The 22051-nt window shown below is 39.1% G+C and overlaps 1 long non-coding RNA gene across 1 annotated transcript in view; it reads left to right on the forward strand.

Moving 5' to 3' along the window:
* Positions 1 to 20665, forward strand: part of LOC137143041 (uncharacterized) — a 46765-nt gene extending 26100 nt beyond the window's left edge. The window contains exons 2-3 of the long non-coding RNA XR_010917090.1: positions 18179 to 18243; positions 20529 to 20665. This is a non-coding gene — a long non-coding RNA (uncharacterized lncRNA). The remainder of the gene's footprint in view (positions 1 to 18178; positions 18244 to 20528) is intronic.
* The last annotated feature ends 1386 nt before the right edge of the window (positions 20666 to 22051 follow it).

Genomic DNA, 22051 nt, shown 5'->3' on the forward strand with positions numbered 1-22051 from the left:
AAGGGGTATAGTGGGCTTTCTTGAAGATTTGAAATCTTTAGATCAAGATTAGATGTGTTTCTAAAATATGTGCTCTAACCCAATCAAAAGTTATGAGCCTGATGCAGGAATAATTGAGTGAAATTCTGTGACTCTTTATTATGCAGGAGGTCCTACTATATGATCATATTAGTCCCTTCTGGCTTTAAAGTCTGTGAACCTATGACAGCAATAGTTAAAGGGCCTCATTCTCATTTACACTAAGGCCCCTGTGGCAGTGGAAAGCAGCTTTCCAGTGAGTGTAACTGTAATTTATGCCCAGTTAAAGGCTACTTTACACTGCCAGAGTGATACGTAAAATGAGAATAAATTTGTAAGAGTTTTTTAGGAACAGAAGGATCATTATAATCATGCAGTATGGCCACTTGCATATTACACACACAGAATCCCACCCAGTAAATTCTTCATCAAACCCAATGACTTGTCTTCAAAGTAGAAGCATATCTTCTAGAAAGACATCATAGATCTTATCATTAGGCCCATGATTTCTTAACTATTTCTGTTCCAAGCTCCCTTTTTCAGTTGCTTCTAGTTTTCCAAATCCTTGATCTTTCAGGCTGAAACTCTCAAGGCCTTGTCTCTTTCTGATGTTGAATTTTTTTGGAAAATTTTAATAAAATTGGATGAGCTCTTTTTGAGAATGATAGTAAAAAAATACGCTTCTCCAATTGCACTGTTTTCCACTTTGAACATGGCTACTGACAAAATGATTGATTGGCAAGAGATGAAACGTTGAAATTTAGAAGCAGTTGTTCAGAAGAGAGACAAATGTCTTTTTGAGTCTGGGTGAAAATTGCTTTTGATTTGACTGAGGTAGGAAGATCTGATCATTAAAATGGGTGTATGCACAGTAATTTAACAATACTAGTACTTTTTAATAACTAGCTCTCTGCTATTCAAAAGCAACAGGCTTGTAGTGCACATGCATGCATGTCAGATTCTGGTAGGTGTTTAAAAATTGAGAATGTTAATGGTTTTGAATCCTGCTTATTGGTTGCTACTCAGTACAGACTTCCAGAATTTTTCAGTATGTGCAAATAATTGTGCACTCTCAGAGACACAAGTCCTTTCTCCTTCATTGCACAGTTATGTGCATGGTCTCTCTGTCGAAGGTCCACCTTGTGTTATTCAGTTTTGGAAGGAATGTAGTAGCCTAATTAGATATTCAGCTGCTACTGGAAGTTCAGGCAGCAGTGGGGATGAAGACTGCTTTTTTTCCCCATCTGCAGATTAGATGTTTCTTGCCTACGCCCAAGTTATTCATGCATTTGTCACATCCTGGTTGGACTGCAGCAACAACCTCTTTACTTCAGCTACAATTTAAGATCATGTAAATATTTTAATGCAGACTGAACCTGCCAGCTTCTTTTGCTGTGTGTTTTGCATAAGGAACACAACAGTTCTGCTGTGGAAACTGCAGTGCTTTATAATCCATTTCCAGTGCAATTTCAAAGTGTTGGCTTTGCTCTATATGGTTGGGGCCCTAGGTGTCTTAGAGGTCCTCTCACTCTTCAAACTTTGACTTGATAGATGGAAACGATGTATATATCAGGGGACAGCATGTTTTTGGACTTGGCTTGCTCTCTTCCCCACCCCTAGTTTTGTTCAAACAAACCCAGAGTCTGCTATCCTTCTGGTCATGCTACAAAGCAGATTTACGTACATGTTTCTCTTTTATGAGTTGTGTATTGATAGAGGAGGTGTTTAGCCTAATATATAAGGAAGCTGTGCACAAATGGCCATATGTTTCCTTTTTCTGCCAAGATGTCCCTATGGCATGTATCTTCAAATGTAAGCTCCTATCCAATTTTCAGGAGCTGCTTTAGGAGTAGGACATCTGCTTGGGGGGTACACAGTAAGTTTGGATGCCATGGCTCTAGGAGGAAGCCATCTAGCCAGAAAACCCCTTTCTTCAGAAGCACTTTCTTAAAACACATATTCTAGGAGGAGGAGGCAGGCTAGACAGAACACAAGGTCTGTCCATTATAGAAAAGTCCTATAGAATTCAATGGGAAGTGATAATCTTACTTTATTCCTGGGGTGGTTTTTTTCCTCTTCCCTCTGAAGAAGTGAGATCAGCCAGGGCTGGAGATGGGACAATGCTCTGAGATGGTACACAGAATTCTTTCTCAGGTGCTTGGCTGGTGGGTCTTGTTTACATGCTGTAGCCTATAGGACTAGCCTGCTTGCTTGCATATATATATCTTTCCTTATAGATTTAAGTATTGTTGTTTTATTGTAATAGTCATAGAATCATATTAAAGTATTATAGCTGTAATGCAAAGTACCTTACAAGCCACATCCTGTATGAAAGCTAAGGCACTAGCATGCATAGGTTCGGGACCTTTGACCCAGATAAGTTATGATGAATTAAAGGATAAGACATATATGGTTATAACCTTTACCCTATATAAATCAGGAGGCATCAAAACGGGGCGGGGGAGGAGGCTGTCTCAGGTTATGCCCCGAGTAAACGTCACAGATACACCACAGAACCCACAAAAAGGGCCAGAAATAACAAAGGTGAGACAAACAAGCTGTCTGGAACCATCTGGAAAGGATGTGGATATGTCATTAATACATGCGAACCTGCCAGCCTATAGAATAGGTGTACTCTAATAATATGGGGGTGAAGAATCCAAGTTTGGATTTAGAAGGAGGACCCATATTGTTCAGGGTATAAGAAGGGGCAAATCGTGTTACTTGGGGCGATCATCAGCTACTCCTGCTTGAAGCTTCTTTTAGTTAATGTATTAAGATTCCTTCGTTTATACTTAGTAATTTGTACTGTTAGTCTTAGTCTTATAGCTCTTAGCTCCCAAGCATTGCCTAGCTCTCCACCCTTCTACTCAAGAGTTGAGGAACCGAACATCTCTCTCAACCAGGTTTTCAGGGAAGGGTGTAAGTATATTAATCCAAAGCATACCGTAGTCATATATATATATATCACGAGTCTCTAAAATAAGATTGTATTATCCATTATCCATTTGATTATTCATTTTCTTTTTAATTAGTCATTTGTCTATCATTTTATGTTATCTTAGCCAAATTTCGATAATTTTATAAGCTTTTATTATCTGTGTGAGCATTCCTGTCGTGCACCCCAGGGTCCCTACAAAACTCTTCTGGAGCCTGATTCTGGGACAAGCACCTCATTATCTTCTGATCAAATCAATTGGCGAGCCTATAACCCCATTCAAATTACTAAACACCCAAAATCAGACGACAATGCTCCGGGTCTAACTGATTTCCAGTGTTGCAGTCTGGAAGAAATTTTCCCCCAGGTCAGACTGACAGCAACCTGGGATGGAGAGAGGGGAGGATTCACCTTCCTCTGCAGCATAGGGTGTGTGTTTCTTACTAGGATCATCTGTGTATACCTCACTTAATCAGTTCCCTGCCATTGCAAGAACCTTGGGCATTGATGCATCTTGGTCCCTTCTATTTTCTGCTTGTGGCACACAATAGTCTAGTCTCCTGAGTGCTGTAATACTTTAATCTAATCTGTGTGGCTGGGCTCAGTACACGACTAACTGAATGGTGTTTAGTGACCTGTGATGTGTAATAAGTCAAACTAGATCCGGTCGTTCCTTATGGCTTCAAATCTGACCTTTCCATTGGACTTTTAAACCATCCTGTAGAATTTATTTTTTAAAAGTGTTCTCTAGAATGCTTAAAAAAAATAAAGATAACTAATTTTCTCTCATGTGATATAGAAGTTTAGAGTAACTTCTACAGATTTCTATTACATTTCTGTAGAAACCTCTTGTTTTAATCCCTTTTAAATTCTATTCTGTAAGACTTTGCAATAAATGCTGTTCTAGAGAGAGTAGGAAAGACCAGTAAGGTTGAGAAGGCTACACAACCAAGGGGAAAAGCAAAGAAATGAGCTGGTGGAAAGGGAGAATGAAAAGCTTTCTTTCTGAGACACTAAGTACATGATCCTGAAAGGTGCTGGGCATTCCCAATTCCCACTGGCTTCAATGGGAGGAGAGAGTGCTCAGAGCCCTGCAGTATGGAGCAGATCCCCAACATAGCTAAGACTAGCCTGTTGATTTTCTGGAGACTAAAGTCTTCTTCCCAATAGCTTTTTCTCTCAGGGACTCCATTATACTCTTCTTTCAGCTTTCATTAAACTTTCACTATTCATCTGCCCCGTTTTTTCCAGGGTCACACCTTTCATTTACACTACCTAGCTTTCAACATCCCCAGTCCAGTTCTCACTTTGACTAGCTTCTCTTCCTCCTCCAGTTCTTTTTGTACAAATTAATGGCATGAAAATCAAAGTTTGAAATATTTCAAACTTATTTCCCAAAAGAGCAGAATTTCTCCATATTTATGAACCAAAGCTAGTGGTATCTGAGTCCTTCCTCTCCCACTGTCAGGATGAAAAGCCTCCTGGATTACGTCTGAGTTCTAAAAACAATCTTGTGCCATTTTTTTTTTTTTAGCACCTTTATCTGAGAGAACAACACTAACTATTGCTCAGTCATTCAGCAGAAATAGGGAACAGCAGCAGCTCTTAAAATGTAAATAAAAAGGTAACCCACCTTGGAGTTAAGCAAGAACATACATGTCCATGCCATTTCTGGAGAAAAGCACTCCACTTAAAACTTCTGACATTTTAGTGCAATCCACAGAGAATTAGAGGCGTTTATGAAGCAACTGGCCTGTTGTCAGAGCTATTGCCTTATGCTCAACACATGAAAATGTACAGAGGAAATCTTCAGATAAGTTTAAAACAAAACCCTCTGATATTCACATTTTAAAATATTCCCCTTACTAAAAAGGGAGAAGTTTGTTTATAGAACAAAACTGATATATGATGGAGAGCAATTGGGAGTTTTTAGAGGGTTTCTTTTTTTAATGTAGTTTAATTTTTTTTTTTTTAATTTGGAAAGTTTATTTTGGACAAACCACTACTGTGACAATTCTCAGCATGATTTTCAAAATTCACTCTCCACTTCAGAGAACAAAGATAATTCTTTATATTTATAAGAGCACCCTGGAACCAATTCTTCACTCACTAAGATTAGTTTTATATCAGTGAAACTCCATTTGGTGATACTTTTCCAAACTCTGCCTTCTTGACACCAGCATCCTTGGAGACTAAGGGGATAGGCAGTTGCCATCATAGGCACAGCCTGAATATCTAGACGTTATACAAGAGTGACACCAAAACTCATAAATGTCAGGAACCATCCATGGGTATCACTCATGGAGGCTTCAGATCCTTCTCCAGGGCTCCTGCACAGAAAGCTGGGGTGTCTCACTGAGGTGTGCAAAGGTACCTAGCTGGAGTCTGAGATGTTGTACTGATATGCACGGAGGTGTGAGGGTCTTGGTTGTGGTCCCTATCTGGAATTCTGCATGGATATATCTCATGGAGTGCTAAAACATTAGTTGGCATCTGGAATCCTGTTGGCAGTGACATGGGACTCTCCTCCTTGGGAATCTGCTACTTCTCCAAGATGCAGGCAGGCAGCAGGGTCTCCTAAGGGAGCTGGATCAGACTCCAAGATACTATTTAAGATAATAGTTCAACGAGCATATTTTTCACATCAGTCAAAACTTAATCTAAATCTGATAACTGGCTAATCTGGGTAGAGACGTGTGCAGTCATACAGAATGAAAGTGTCACACACAGTTCTCATATATATGTCATGGATCCACGGGGGGTGTGCTTTGCTTCTGACCTTTAAACAGTCTTTGTAGGAGTATATTCCTCTGATCTCTCTCTTCTCAGCCTTAGCAAAATAGCTGTTACCAAGACTGGAGCAAAGCAGTTATCTCCTCAGAACTATAAACTTGATTATTGTGTCTGGAGCCTTTGTTAGGATGTTTTACCTTTCCTACTTGGTTCCTCTAACAAGCCCATTTAATCTAATGCCATAGCAAGTAACCCATCATGAACAAACACAGAGAGACATGCAGCTTATTCACAAACAAATATATAGATATCCCCCAGTGCATCACAACATCATTTTGAAAATGTTTCCCTAACTGATTGCTGTTAATAAAAAGGCAGGCAGAGCCAACTGTTGAATAAGAAGGCACCTGCAACCCCTACGGTGCATAGTATGTTCACAAACTATCTCTACAGCTTGATTTGTTGGCATGGAAGTGAATCAAAACTTGCAAATTGGCTTGGAGTTGGCTGAACTCAACCTTCAAGGCAAGTCCTCCACCATGAATGAAAGATTGCTAGCTTCTTTACTATTCAAGGAAGGGTGGCACAGTGCTTGGGACACAAATCCAAACTTCAGGAAATTTGGGTGCAATTTTCTGCCCTGCCAAAAAGTTACACTTTCTGTCTCCATTCCCCATCTGTAAAATGCAGATAATAGTGTTCACTGCCTCATAGAGGTGTTATGAGGATAAATGCATTAGAGATTGTGAGGTGCTAAGATACTAGGGTAAGGGTGGCTATATAAGTGGTTTAGCTTGCTGGTGCACATCTGCCTAACTTTCACGAGCATGGAATGCAGTTTTCAAATTCATCAGACTTCAGGCACACAACTTTAGGCTGTTTTGATATGAATATTGCACGCTGTCAATGAGGCAAGACCAAGAACTGATGTGTGGCTCTGATTCCACACTGCCTCACCTTCAACATTTTCACATTGACTTTAGTTTAATATTCCCATGAAGTCTACAGAAACTATTAGATCACACTTATGTTTATGCAGAAAGTGTTTTGTGATGTGCAGGGAACCAGAAATCAAGAGGCAGATCCTTCTAAGAAGAGTAGCCCATCCACTGCAACATGCCTCAGTGAGCTTAGCTTTGATGCCTAAAAATGTAGGAGTGTGGGTAGTTTCCACTGCACAATGGGATGGGTCAGAGATTTGGAATGGATTAGCGGTAGCTGATGCTGCAACTGCCTGAGTGGGCAGTTGGGATGGTCTTCCATGCTGTCCCTGCCCGTACAACAGCCACACCAGCCCCTGCTCCTCATAAGATCACTCTTCAAGATGTGCTTCTTCTCTGAGGCTCACAAACATTGACCTGTGTCGGCCAGCTGGCCTCTCTGTCCCAACATTTGATTCAAGGGAGACGAGAAAGTGGTTTAATTTTGTTCATATTATACCTTCCCTTAGGTCTGCCAGTGAGTCTGTTCTGTTTAGATTGGACTGCTAGACCATAAACTTGTTGGGGAAGAAACTGTTTATTGGGCACCAAATAAAGACAAAAGACCTGAAAAGTCCTAGTGGTTCCGCATGTTTTGTACCAGGCTGGAAAGCCATCCAATGGAGTGAGGGAACAGTGATTATCTGTGAGAACTGATGGAGAATGGGTGAGTTCCAGAGGACTGGAGAAGGGTACTATGTTTACCCATCTCTAAGAAGGGCGAACAAAGAGGACCTATGGAATTATAAACCAGTCAACCTAATTTCAAAGCCAGGCAAGATAGTGGAACAAATTAGTAATCAATTTGTAAGCACCTACAGGATAATTGGGTTATAAGTAATAGAAAATATAAATTTGTCAAGAGCAAATCATACCAAACCCATCTAATTTCCTCCGTTGACAGGGTTATTAGCTTAGTGGATGGGGGGAGTGGAATCTGTAGACATGATATATCTTGATATTAGCAAGGCTCTTGACATGGTCCCAAGTGATGTTCTTATAAGCAGCCAAAAGAAATGTGGTCTAGATGAAATTACTGTAAGATGGGTGAAAAACTGGTTGAAAGACTGTACTCAAAGTGTCTCATACCCAGTTTGATAGCAAACTATTGATTATCTAGTGGAGTCTCCCAGGGGTCTGTTCCAGGTCTGGAAACAGCCAATGTTGTAATTAGTGATTTGGATAATGGAGCAGAGAGTCTTCTGATAAAATATGCAGATATTCCAAGCTGGGAGAGACTGTGAATGTTTTGGAGGACAAAATTAGAATTCAAAATGACCTTGACAAATAGAAGAATTGATCTGAATTCAACAAGATGAAATTCAGTTAACATAAATTCAAAGTACTACATTTAGAAAGGAAAAATTAAATGCAAAACTACAAAATGGGGAATAACTAGTTGGGCAGTAACTCTTGAAAAGGATCAGTGAGCTTTATTGGATCACAGATTGAACATGAGCCAACAATGTGATGCAGTTGCAAAATTAAAGTCTATTAACAGGAGTGTTGTACATAAGATACAAAAGGTAGTTTTTGCCTGTCTGCTCAGCAGTGGTGAGGCCTCTGTTGGAGTACTGTGTCTAGTTCTGGGTGCCACATTTTTGAGAGCGATGGACAAATTAGAGTCCAGAGAAGAGCAACAAAAAAATTACAGAAGTTTAGAAAATCTAACCTAGAAGGAGAACTTAGATCTTGAAAAAAACTGGGTATATTTAGTCTTGAGAAACAAGATTGAGGGACCTGACGAGTCTTCAAATATATTCAGGGCTATTATAAAGAGGATGGTGATCAATTGTTCTCCATGTTCACTGAAGGTAGGACAAGAAGTAATAGTCTTAATCTGAAGCAAGGGAGATTTAGGTTAGATATTAAGAATAATTTTCTAATTAGAAGAACTAAGCTCTGGAATAGGTTTCCAAGGGAGGTTGTGGAGGTATTGGAGATTTTTTTAAGGACAGGTTAGACAAACACCCGTCAGGGATGGTCTTGGTGTACCTTTTCCTGTCTCAGTGGAGAGGGCTGGACTAGATGACCTCTTGGAGTCCCTTGCAGCCCTACATTTCTATGATTCCATGATTCTGGGATGGAGTTGAAGAGTAATGTAGTTAATACCTGTATCTTCTGGATTATATTATTTGTTACTAAGACATCATGCATGTGCATGGCTCTTTACACAAATATACCTAATTAAAATAATGCCTGTCCCAAAGAACATGTTACTGGGCATATTTGTTACTATGAGTAATTCACTGGTTTCAAAATGCCAGCGGGTCTTCAGTAGAGCTTGTTATGATCTAACACCTCCTGAGTTCCAGGGAAAAAAAAATGTTTAAAATTACATGACCAAAGCATGGAAACTACAAATACAAACTGGTTCACTTATGTGATACCAAATATAACTAAAGCAGATTTTTTCAAAATTTTATTTTAAAAATTATGCAGACACATTGAAAATTAACATGCGATGGGATTGCAAAGAATTAGTTACAGTATAAACTATTAATAGGCATTTATAAGAGAAATACTAGAGCATTGAAAACTAGTGCCATTATACTCAGTTTACTAAACTGTAGACATTTTATCTGAAACATTAGATTAATCAAAACTGCATTTCCCTCTTCAATGCTTTTTTCTTGACATTGGATAAAGATTTTAATAATCCTTTCTAAATTCCAATTATCCTTGAAAAATCTGAAGACAATTTTTGTGGGAAAGTGAGGCATAGACAATATTCTTACATCCAACTATTGCAGCTAGTCTGCTATCTGGAATGATTATTCAAGATCTCTTGTATTAGTGTATATTGAATATATATACTGTACTTTGGTCTTGAAAGGGTAGTGCGCAACTTTGTTTAGTTTTTCTTCAGGCTAACACCCAGGGAATTTCTTCTCAATAATTCAGTACTTATTTAATGTAAGGAGTCTGTTAACCTTTTACTGAAAACTCTCTCTGCTTCAGCAGCCATACTTCTTAGAAGCATTCTTCACAGGACATATCCTTGCCTTCTATGCTAGCAAAAATACTATATGAACAAACTTCAAACAATTGAAACCAAGATCAAAACCACTCACCCAAAACACAGTAAAACATAAGGGAAAGGAGTCTATCTGCAGTTCACCCAGAAAATATACATTCAGAAAATTGAAATGGCCGTGAGGCAAACCAGTTTCTGTACTGATCAAAGGGAGGTGACTGATCACTTCAATACTAAAAAAGGAGAAACTTGTGCACCTATTTATCTTAGTTTTTCAACCTGCTAGGTAGCACTTTTTAAAATTGATTTTAGTAAGACCAAAATAGTGTTCTCTTAACCTCTTAATGAATTAAAAATGGGGAGATAAATACCTACTAAAGCCTGGTTTTTCCTATAAGACACGAGAAGTCTACAATTGGTCAGTATTTTTACTCTTCAGACATCAGCAAGACATTGAGCGAACAAAATGTTGACATTTTTCCTCTCTTACCTGTCTTTTTTCCCCTCAAATTAAAATACACTGTTTTTAGGGACATACTACTTTTTTAATTATGTAGACATGTTAGGAATACAATGTTTTTGTGTGTTGTCTAACTTACATTCTAGACAAACACAGCCATTGTATTCTCCACTGCACTTCTTGCACTATTTGTGTTCAGTCTGTACAACCTCTTGTTTTCAAGTTTGTGTTCGATTTAATGAACTATTATAGAACTGCCCTGAAATAAATGTTATCATTTCCTTCTCCAAACACTGTAAAATCTTCAAACTATCAGGATTGGGCTTCAAATGAAGCATATCCTATTGTATCTGTTTTTGTACTTGATTGTGTCTCTGTCTATATAACAAAACCAATATGAATGGCACAACTGGGTCCCAAAAGCAGATTTCTAAATATGGAAGGCCTAGCTATGTACATGCTGCTGCTCTGACTAGTTTCTGGCAACCTTGAAAACAGCACACAATGAGCACCACTGGAGGGTTCACAAACTGTTTAAAAGAGATACTACCCTACTCCTATACACTAGTGATAGATAGAAATTCTGGGCCAAATCCTTAGATCAGCATCCAACATGAAGTGCTAGACTGGGTAGAATAGAGGTGGGATGGAATATTAGGAAATGCCCCTTAGGGCATTGGCTGGAGTACCACTCCACAGCCCCAGAATGGATGTTCCCCTGTGAGATGAAAGACTGTAGGATTTGTGAAGCAGAGGTTCCTTCTTCATCAAACTGCATTCTCCTTGTGTTCTCTCAGCATGGTGCTCTGCAGGAAACCTATGTGGAGTTAATCAAATGAGAATAGCCATTGTGAAGGGGGTACAGCCCTAAGTCTGCACCTTTCCACCATTTTCTACCCTCATTTTTACCTTAGAGTGACATTGGTTCTGTTCCCGTGGCCCTACTAACAGGAATGTTTTGCCCCTTTAATTCTAGAAATAAAGTAATTGAAGAATGGAGGTGGATTTGGGATGAACTAAGGGGGCAGTCCAGCTGTTCCTACCATGTGACATCACCCTTGTTTTTACCCCCTTTTTATTCCTTACCCAGAGACAAGAAATCTGCCTCCCTCTTCTCTCCTGGCCTCAGTGCAAGTGTCTAAATTGTAGATATACAAGGCAACACCTCCTCCCTTTTTCCCTGCCTGTCCTTCCTGAACAAGCTGTACCCTTTTTGGTATAATCATGATTATTCACTAATAGTTGTAGTTCTTATTTATTCCCCATACTTATTAGTATACAGACATCTAAGATGTTCGTTAGATTTCCCCTCTGTATTCTCTCGTCTCTCCTTTGTCCCTAGTATGATTACTCATGTTCCCTCTCCCTGCCCCCCAAGATTCTGACCCTTCTCTCAAGTCTCAATGTTCTGGAATTAAGTGAGGGCTTTTGTCTCCTCCCTCCCTGCCTCCCCCAATCAAACCTAGTTTAAAGCCTGCTTCACTATGTTACCCAGGCTATATCTGAAGATACTCTTCCCTGTCCTTGATAGGTGGACCCCATCTCTTCTCAAAGTTCTTTTTGAAACCGCATCCCATGGTTAAGGAAGCCAAAACCCTCCTAGTCACACGATCCAGGCAGCCATGCATTCACTTCTAGGATGTGTTTGTCTCTGCCTGGGCCCCTACCCTGGACTGGCAAGTTCAAAGACCCCCACCTGTGCTCCCAACTCCTATGAAGAAACATACTTATCTTCCCCCCAAAATAGAAAGCTGAAAGGAACAGACAAATCTTGCAGGGTTCAGGAGAGATGAATAAAGGGCTAAAAAGGTCATTAGGCTTTTTTGGAAGAAAATATTTAGAGCTGTATTTCACTGCAGTTACAGATAGGTTGTTTTTATGGTACAATCACAGTGAATCTCGGCCACTGTTTTCTATGCCAAATAAAATAGCTCTGTTTTGTGAGAATTAAATAGCATAAAACCTACATACAGAACTCTAGTTTGACTTAAAAGGTGGTGGGGAAGGAGGTTATATCAAACTGATAAACCCAGGAGCATAATTACCTAGAGTGCCAATATTGTCATAACATCTAGTTACAATTTGACACAGGTCTAGATATGCTTGGGCTAAAATAATGTATCCGTGTGTTAAGATTAATACAAACTAGTATTTTAAGTAAACATAAAAATGTAGAGACATCAAGCAATATGGACTGAAAACTCCCATGGACTTTAATGGGGCAGGCTTTCACCAAGGCACCCCTAGACAATACCAGCAGCCTCTCTCTCTGAGAGGTAATTCCTAGATGCTAACTGTACCCCCTCAAAAAAAGTTAATAAAATCATGAAATAGTATCATAATTGAGGGGTTTTAAAATATTTCAGATGCAAGCAAGAAACTAAACTTGTACAGTCTTTGTAAATATGGGAATTCTGAAAGTGCAAAGTTGGGTGTACATATTTGAATAAAATTGCCCGGAATGCTCTTCCAGCTCAGTGCTATTTTATACAAGTCTATGCTCCGACAAAAGAAACAAACAGATTTAAGCAGGTTTGAAAGTGCCTGAAGTTCATCTCAGTGTATTTTGCAAGACTATTGAAAGGCCGACTCTCCGTCCTAGCATCCAAATCTTTGAATGTACATTATAAACATTTGTAGTATTTTATAATGCTGTTTGGAAAGTCCTATGTGAAACCATTCCATTTAGTGATGCACTGGAATTCTTAGACCCAAATACCTAAAGATAAGTACAAAAAAAATTATCTAGTATAACACATTTAAGCAGAGCAGTATAGACTATTGGCTTTTTAATTAAAGGCAAACAGACAGTTTAAGTTAAACTTTGAATAACTTCACTTATCTCCCCAGACTCAGTCAGAAAAACAGTACTTTTAAAATAAGAATATTCAAAAACTCATTGGCTTCTGTTAGTAACAAAGGAATGAACCAGTAAAATGCAAATCAACAGCAGTGTGTTCAGTAGAGTAACTAATTTCAGTTCATTTGTGTACATTAGACACTGTATCATGTTTGTTATTAGAGTAGTATTGATTTTCTATCACAGTGTTTCAATTACTTAGCATGCTGAACATAGCAACCTTATAACAGTGGCTATGGGCAATTAAGCAGTAAGTTAAGAGAAAGGTGTGCTTCTAGCACAACTATTTTTATGAGGTTATTGATGTGGTCCATATAATTTAAGTTGCACAGACCCTGAAGCAAACACGGAGTTATTGAGCACCATTTAAGAATTCCAAACTCAGTAATGTTACAAGGTGATTTTAGACCAATATTGGTAAATTAGATGTCTCTTAATCAGCTCATTGAATCACACGTCTTTTAAAGAGAGAGCTTATTTTGCATTTTAGAAAGTCAGAAGTTGTTTAGCCCTGTTCCCCTGAAAACCTTACTCATACCGCCAGAGCCATTTGTCACCAGTCTCCAGTGTGCCCAAATTTTCCAAAGATATATAGGTTTTGAAACCAAGTTATCCCTTCATTAAAATGTTCAAAGCGTTGGCAGAATTCATTAAGGCTGTCCTTATATTCTGAGAAAGCTTTTGTAATGTAAATATAAGCATTTGAGTTAGAATTATAAATCAGGCAATAATTCAACAGTAGCTGCCTATCTCAGTGCTTTAACTATCATTTGCTTATAGACTGTGCAAATTCCATTAGCATAGTTGACAGCACCAGGGCCCAGTAGAAACTTGTAACATGGGCCCGCTCCCACACACATACCACAATCCCTCATCCCATACATACAATCTCATGAGCCATGAAAAAAGTTTGAATTCTGAAATTTTTACATATTCTACATTTCTGAAAAATGCTCCCCCTTTGCAATTTGTTTAACATAACACCCAGCCTGCGTCCTACAAGTTTGCTGACAATTTTGTAACTTTTTAGTCATTATAAGGTATTATATCCTGTCAATGTCTTGATTTTTTTATTCTAACGTACCAATGTGACTGCAAACATTTTATAATTAGGCCTATTGACTTTAGAGCTTTATTCTTCTGGCCTTTTTCATTGCAAAATCAATAATTAGCCCCCCAAAGTCAAATTTCTCTTGCAAGTTCACACTCAATAGACAAGATAGCTAGGTGGCTTAACTGTTCTTGCCCCATTGTAGAATGCTTGCAGTTTTTGATGAGTTCTAGCTTGCTGACACTTCTTTCAGCTTCTGCCACAGTCACTGGCAGTGTGCAAAAAATCCATAGGGCTATGCACACTTCACTGAAAATGAGTTGTACTCTTTTGTAAATCTCATTTAATAAGATAAGTGGGGGTGGTTCATCAGTAGTTCACTGTTCAGAATGTTGCGTGAGACTGCTCTAACACTCCTTCTGATTTGGCTCCAGCAAATTTCACAAGATCTGGACAATAGATACAGGGAAATAAGTTTATATAAATATCCTCAGGCATGATCTACAATTTAGCCTCAATTTTTTCCTCATGGTAATGGGGGTTACAGCCTGGGCCGGGCCCACCCAGGGCCTCCGGGCCCTGGTAAAGTGTACCCTCCCCCCACGGACATCACTCTTGCTCACGTGATGTTGGATTAGCCATGCCTCTTGCACTCTAATTTATTTAATCAATTATTTAATTTTAAAAAACCAATGTGCTATATACATTGTCAATAAAGTAAAAAACAGTAATTAATCTTTCTTTAAATCTGGTAACTGTTGCCCAATTCTTGATATAATTGCAGGAAATATTAAAGGTAATGTTTTTTAAAGTGCCTAAATGACTTTAGCTCCTAAATCATTTTTGAAAATGGGAATTAGGAGCCTATTGACTTTGAATGAGATTTAGGCTCCTAAATGCCCAAGTTACTTTTGAAAATTTTAGCGTTTGAGATTGATACACGTTTGCCCATAGTCTCTTCACTTTTATGAGCTTGACTATAGCTAAAATCATTTGGGTCAGCCTTAGCATAATAGGGCTGCAAAACATTTTAGCCAACTAATCTCCCCCACACCTACCGCCAAAAATTGATAAGGCCATTATCCTGCAATACGTTCTTTGCAGACAGAACTCATTGGAGGTTCAGGACCAAGTTCTTAAGCACTTGCTGGAGCTCTAGTGAAGTGGGACATCAGCACATGTTTAAAGTTAAGCTTGTGCTTAAGTGAAGTGCTTCCTGAATTGAGTCAGATCAGATTTTTAAGGGTATTTAGGCATCTAATGGGATTTGCAAAGCTGCCTCACTCCCTGTGGGAGTTGGGGGGAGGTGCTTTTGAAAATCACTAGACCACTGTGTGCATCTTTAGGTGCCTCAATACCTTTAAACATCTGGTCCAAAGTTACCAGCTGTACTCCCACATGAATGAACTGTCTTAGTTTCTATAAGCTAAAAAGGTAACCATGTCTCTCTGAAATATGCCCTGCAACCTTCACACAGGTATGTAAGCCCTGAAGAAGCATGGGCAGCTTACATAGTTATCTTGGGTTAAAAAGGTCTAGGCCACTTTCCCCCTCATTGACTTCTTGCATCAGCAAATCCACCATCCCTTTAGAAGCTTCTCATTGAATGATCACACAGATAGGAAACAGGAGTGTGAGTGCGTTCCTCTTTGGCTAAGGATATGTGAATATTTTTAATATTGCTTTCACGTTCTAAAAATTTCTTAACTGGTAAGTATTTATGTAATAATCAAAATAATAATCCAAGTTAGAAATACATTTTCCACAAAATACAGCTGTCTTTCCTAGTTAATACTCATAGAATTAGAGAATTGAATTTGCAGTTTGCTTTTTTCCTTCTCCCTAGGCATAGCAGAACTCAGTCCAGAAATACTTTCAGCTGTGTGCTTGGTACCTCTGGAAGGCTGTATCTTCACCCTGAGCAGGCAGGTTCTGTAGCAAGAACAGTTCCTCTTCACTCTCTGCTTAGAACAGCTGCAGGAAGACTGGCCTGGCTCCTCTTCATTCTTTGCTAGAAGAAATTGTAGCAGGACTTGGATCTAGACTGAGTACTCTTCTCTTCTCCTCCAATTTGACTGAACAGGGATTTTGAAAAGAAGCTGCTACTAGTCAAACAGGGATGGGGAAATGTGACAGTCCTTTTGGAATTCTGCAAAATGATATAACAGACAATCGATGACAGTTATGTTCTAGGAGTAGCCCAGTGAAACTCACTTTGAGATCTTTTACATTAAAAAAACTTCCAGTAGTGCTATTGAGTATATTGGGGAAAAGAGGAACCCAAACAATGGTATTGGTTCATTACTAGATGGAAATGGTAGAATTATCAATAGTAATGGAGAAAAGGCCGAAGTGTTCAATGAAAGTTCAAAGTGTTCTCTCTTTGGGGGAATAAACAGATGTAGTCACATCATATTTTAACTCTTTCCATTCACTACTATCTTAGGATGTTAAACAGCATCTACAAATAAAAGTTAGACATTTTTAAATCAGCATGTCTGGATAACTGACATCCAAGAACTGACTGAGGAGCTCTCTGGACCATTAATGTGATTTTCAACAAGTCTTAGAACACTGGGGAAGTTCCAGAAGTCTGGAAAAAAGCTAATGTTGTTCCAATATTTTAAAAAATTAAATGGTATGACCCAAATAATTATAGGTCTATCAGCCTGACACTGATCCCAAGCAAGATAATGGAGCAGCTGATAAGGGATTTGATTGATAAAGAAGTAAAAGAGGATAATATAATTAAAGCTAATGAACGTGGGTTTACAGAAAATAGATTCTTTCCAACTAACCTGATCTTTTTTCTTATGAGATTAAAAATATGATTAATAGAAAGATAAGTGTTGATGTAATATACTTGGATTTCTATAAAGTGTTTGCTTGGTACTACAGATATTTTGATTTAAAGGCTAGAATATGATATAAAATTAACATGACATTAAATGGATTAAAAGATGCTAACTGATAGGTCTCAAAATGTAATTATAAACAGGGAATCATCAAATGGGTGTTTCCAGTGGGGTCCCTTAGGGATCGGTTCTAAGATCTAGAAGAAAACAAAATTATCACTGACAAAGTTTGCAGATGACAAAACTTGGGGAGTGGTAAATAATGAAGAGCACAGGTCACAGAGTGATCTGGATGGCTTGGTAAGGTGGGTGCAAGCAAACAATGTGTTTAATATGCCTAAATGTAAATGTATACACCTACAGACAAATGAAGAATGTAGGACATGCTTACTCAATGGGGGGCTCTATTATGAGAAGCAGTGACTGAAAAAGATTTGAGGGTCATGGTGGATAACCAGCTGCACATGGAGTTCCCAGTGTAATGCTGGGCCAAAAGGGTTAATGTGATCCTGGGATGCATAAACGGGGGAAATCTCAGATAGAACTAGACCGTTTGTTTTACCTCTGTGTTTGGCTCTGATGCATCTGCTGCTGGAATACTGAGTCCACTTTTGGTGTCCACAATTCAAAAAGGATGTTGATAAATTGGAGAGAGTTCAAAGAGCCATAAGGACGATTAAAGGATTGGAAAATGCCTTCTAGTTATAGACTAAAAGAGCTGAATCTATTCATCTCAAGAAAAATAAGATTAAGAGGTGACTTGATTGAACGCTATAAGTGCTTGTATGGGAAACAAATATTTGATAATGGAGCTTTTCAATTTAGCAGTGAAAGGTATAACGTGATCCAACAGCTGTAAATTGAAGCTACACAATTCAGACTCATAAGCTTTAAATTCTTAAGTGAATTTAATTAACCATTGGAGCAACTTACCAAGGGTTGTGGTGGATTCTCCATCACTGGCAAGTTTTAAACTAAGATTGGATGTTTTTCTAAAAGATATAAGAATTATTTTGGGGAAGTTCTGTAACTGTCATATAGGAGGTCAGACTAAATAATCACGGTGGTCCCTTCTGGTCTTGGAATCTCTGAATCTCCTTGAATTCACCACCGGTTCACTTGCAGTTTAACCAACATGGTAGTAAAATAGCCAGAAGCCACATCTAAATTGGGAGTCTTGTTATACTCCCAGACTAATTTGATATCAGTATCACTTTTTTGGGTAAAATTCGCAAATATAGACATTGCCTTATAATGGAGTGAAACTTCACTACGACACAGAATCTCTCCCTTCTCACCCTTTCAGGTATGGAGGATCCTGCCAGCAGCAGAACTGCTGTAGTTTCACTGCACAGTACCCCAGCAGAGATGGTAAATTTGTGCTTAAATAAGTTTTCATGCCTTCTTTGCAGTCTGTCTTGAAGCGTAATCACTCTGTATTCTTTCAGCATGTTTTTGCTATTAACTTTGTGACTTTTTTCAGTTATGTCTCTTGCACAATCTTCATATGCAAAGCGTACCTGAAAGATGGTGAATGCAACCGAGTGTGACTCGGAGATGCAGCAAGGTGCATTGGCACACTGATCTCTTCAACAAGTGAAAGGCAGTTTTTCTTGACAATCTTGCATGTTAACATAGTGCTAGTGTTAGTTCAGACTTGCTTCTGTTTTTTAGAATCTGTTTCTTCTGGGATTCTCACTAGAGTGTGATAACTGCACATGTTCCTTACTAAAAGTGCTCTGAGAAACGTTCAGTTTAAAATGTCAGCAATAGTTGATTGAGCTGTATTACTGCAAGAAGTAATTATAGACATTGAGGGCTGAGTTCACAAGAGGATTTGGGTTCCTGATTGGTGCTTTAGGTACCTAAATCCCAGAATTAGACCCAATGGGATTCACAAAAGTCCTGTTCCACTGCCTCTGAACCATGTAGGTGCCTAGAGTCACTCTAAGCTTACATTTTTGCAGTAAAAGTTCCCTAGATGCCTATTTCTGCCTGTGCTTATGTGCACTGCAGCCCCAGGCTGGGTATTCAGATGCCTAAGTTCCAGAACATTGTCAATAAATAATTTAAAACCATCGTTGGAGCAGAGGGACTGGATCCTGGGTCTCCTACCACCCCGGTGCCAGTGCAAATCACCAGACTACAGAGTCACTCTCTTGCCCAGTGATTTGTTCATTATTTATTCACAATGAAACAGCTTCAGCAGGAGAGACTGAGGGTTCCCCATAACTGAATATTCAATAGCTGAGAGGTGGCTGGTTGTTCAAACCCTATCCCCCCTCAGGTAGAGTGGGGAACTTGAATCAGGGTCATAGAATCATAGATTAGGGTTGGAAGGGATCTCAGGAGGTCATCTAGTCCAACCCCCTGCTCAAAGCAGGACCAACACCAATTAAATCATCCCAGCCATGCTTTTGTCAAGCCACACCTTAAAAAACTCTAAGGATGGAGATTCCACCACCTTCCTAGGTAACCCATTCCAATGCTTCATCACCCTCCTAGTGAAAAGGCTTTTTCCTAATATCCAACCTGGACCTCCCCCACTGCAACTTGAGACCATTGCTCCTTGTTCTGTCATCTGCCACCACTGAGAAAAGCCTAGCTCTATCCTCTCTGGAACCCCCTTTCAGATAGTTATAGGCTGCTATCAAATCCCTACTCATTTTTCTCTTCCAGACTAAATAAGCTTAGTTCCCTGAGCCTCTCCTCATAAGTCATGTGCTCCAGCCCCCTAATCATTTATTGCCCTCCTCTGGACTCTCTCCAATGTGTGTCCACATCCAAAACTGGATACAATACTCCAAATGTGGCCTCACCAGTGCCAATAGGGGAAGTGATTAATCCCCTCCCTCGATCTGACATCTCAGCTGAGTTCCCTAACTTTTAGCCCAGTGGTTATGAAGGAGGTTCTCCTCTTCCTCCTCAGAAAAACAGCATAGGAACCTCACTTTTCAGACAGGGTTTGCAGCTGAGAATCCCAAGTAGAAAGAGGCGCTTTCCTGCAGATGTCCCAGACTTAGATGTTGATTTCTGAAAGAAGAACAGGGCTTAGCACTCAGCCTCTGGCATCTCCCATTGGCTAGTTTAGGAGCAGGGAGCCACCTAGCATGCTGGCTTTTGTGAATCCCATTCTAAGTCACTTATGTCCCTCTCCATTCATTGTATAGGGGAGCCTATGCATTTAACTTGGGTTGTGTGGGTCCTGGTGATGTTCTAGATGCCTAAAACTTAGGCCTGGTGATGCTCAGTGTCACCCTACCTAAGTACTTCCATCATTCTTTTAATCCATACTGTGGATCTCAAAAATGTTTACAAAGAGGAACAATCATTATCCCCATTTTACAGAGAGGCATGGAGAAGTTAAGTGAATTTCTCCAGGTCACATGGTTAGTCATTGGCAGAGCCAGAGATTAGAACCAAAGATTCCGAGTCCCTTCTTTAGCTCTGTAAGCCAAACTATGCTGCCTAAAATAAGATGGATGGAGCATTTGGTGACGAGAAATGTGTCTAAGAAATGAAATGTTGGCGTTTTTGTTTATGAACTCTGATGATATGGTGAAGAGGATCTTAGTGTACAAAGCAACAGAGTTTACTGCTCATTCACTCAGTCAATCTTGGGACCACTTCACTTAACCTTTGGTTTAATTTCCAAGGAAACCGGGATGAAAATAATTGAAGCTTACACCTTCACAGTCCACCTCACTGAAGAATTTGAACAACTGTAGAGCAATTTACCAGCCTGTTTGTTTATAGCCTATTCCTTCCATCTAATGGGCAGTAAAACGACTTCTTAAAAATTGCATTAACTTTTATAATTACTATTTATTGCGTATCGTGGATCCATTGCTCCTAGGCTGTGCCATCTCTTGAGTAATTCATCTTCAAAATGCCTCTTTTTGGATTATGTATTACTCTAATCAATCATCAGGAGCTGAATTACTGCAATGCATCATCAAGGAGTTGCTACTCTATTACTCATTAATGCAACCTGCTGACAAAAACATGTTGGGAACTCTATTTTATAGCTGGTATTTGGTTTTAGTATTTAAGGCAGTATAAGCTGTTTTTAAAAGGAAAGAGTCCTAGTGAAAGCCATGGAGTGTTCTATTGACTTTGGCAAGTTTGCATTCATAACAAAGTTACTCAATTAAGCACAATATTTCAGCCTTCACTGTGAATTTCTTTACTCTTCTTGGTTGGTGCCAAACCTTAACGTTGTTTAAAAGTTGAGCTGTCTAGGGAGGGACCTATCTCCCTGTGTGTTTGTATAGTGTTTAGCATAATACCGTCCCCCCCACAGCATTTGACTGCATAACTCTCCACTTCCCTAGCCCTTCTTGTTCTGTCTCCATGAGATGTAATAGTAGAATATCTGCTCTGTTACTTCCAGGCAAAAAAATTTAAATGCACAAATTTTCAACCTAGAAGTGGATTTTTCAAGATAACCTGAGTCTGAGAAACTCCATGAAAAGTAAAATTTCAAGGACTCAAAGACTGTCAAATAAAGTGGTCTAAAACTGTGTCCAGTATTTTGCAACACAATCCCTCCACTTCTGCAGATATTTGTAAGGAGTTGCATCAGATATTCTAATGTAATTCAAAACTGTTTCACAAGTGAAGCTGTGGGGCTATTGTAATTCCTTTTACCTTTTTCACCTTTTCATTGCTTTTCAACGTCTTGTTGCAATGGTAACTGCACAAAATAAAAGACACACCTTATGCATCAACTCTACAACACCACTGCAGGCTCCTGCACATTGTTCACTGAATGACTAATTCCTTAAAGCATTTCATTAGAATGAACATGATTTTCAGTGATGAAAACTTTTAACAATATGCTTTTTTAAATTAGATAAAATTGTATCAGTTACTTGACTGACACCCCAGTTCAGAAAATGCTTATCTTTATTGACTTGAATGGATTCATGGATAATGTGCTTAAAGTTATACATGCTTAATTACCTTCCTGAATTGGGGTCTATGACAGTTAATTTGTTTGTAAGGTGTGTTTCTGTGCTGCAGTTCAGAAACTGAAATGTTCGGCTTTAACAGAGTGTGTTACTGGAATTGGTAGCGGTGACCAATTTAATTGTCACTTTCCAGGAGCTAGTTTCCTGCCATGGGCTTCAATCCTGGATATATTTTGTTGTTTCATATCTGACCTGTTGTGCATATT

Source organism: Emydura macquarii, unplaced genomic scaffold (assembly GCF_026122565.2).
Source record: "Emydura macquarii macquarii isolate MOO-44397 ecotype Brisbane River unplaced genomic scaffold, CSIRO-AGI_Emac_v2 contig_3295, whole genome shotgun sequence".
NCBI classification, from domain to species: domain Eukaryota; kingdom Metazoa; phylum Chordata; order Testudines; family Chelidae; genus Emydura; species Emydura macquarii.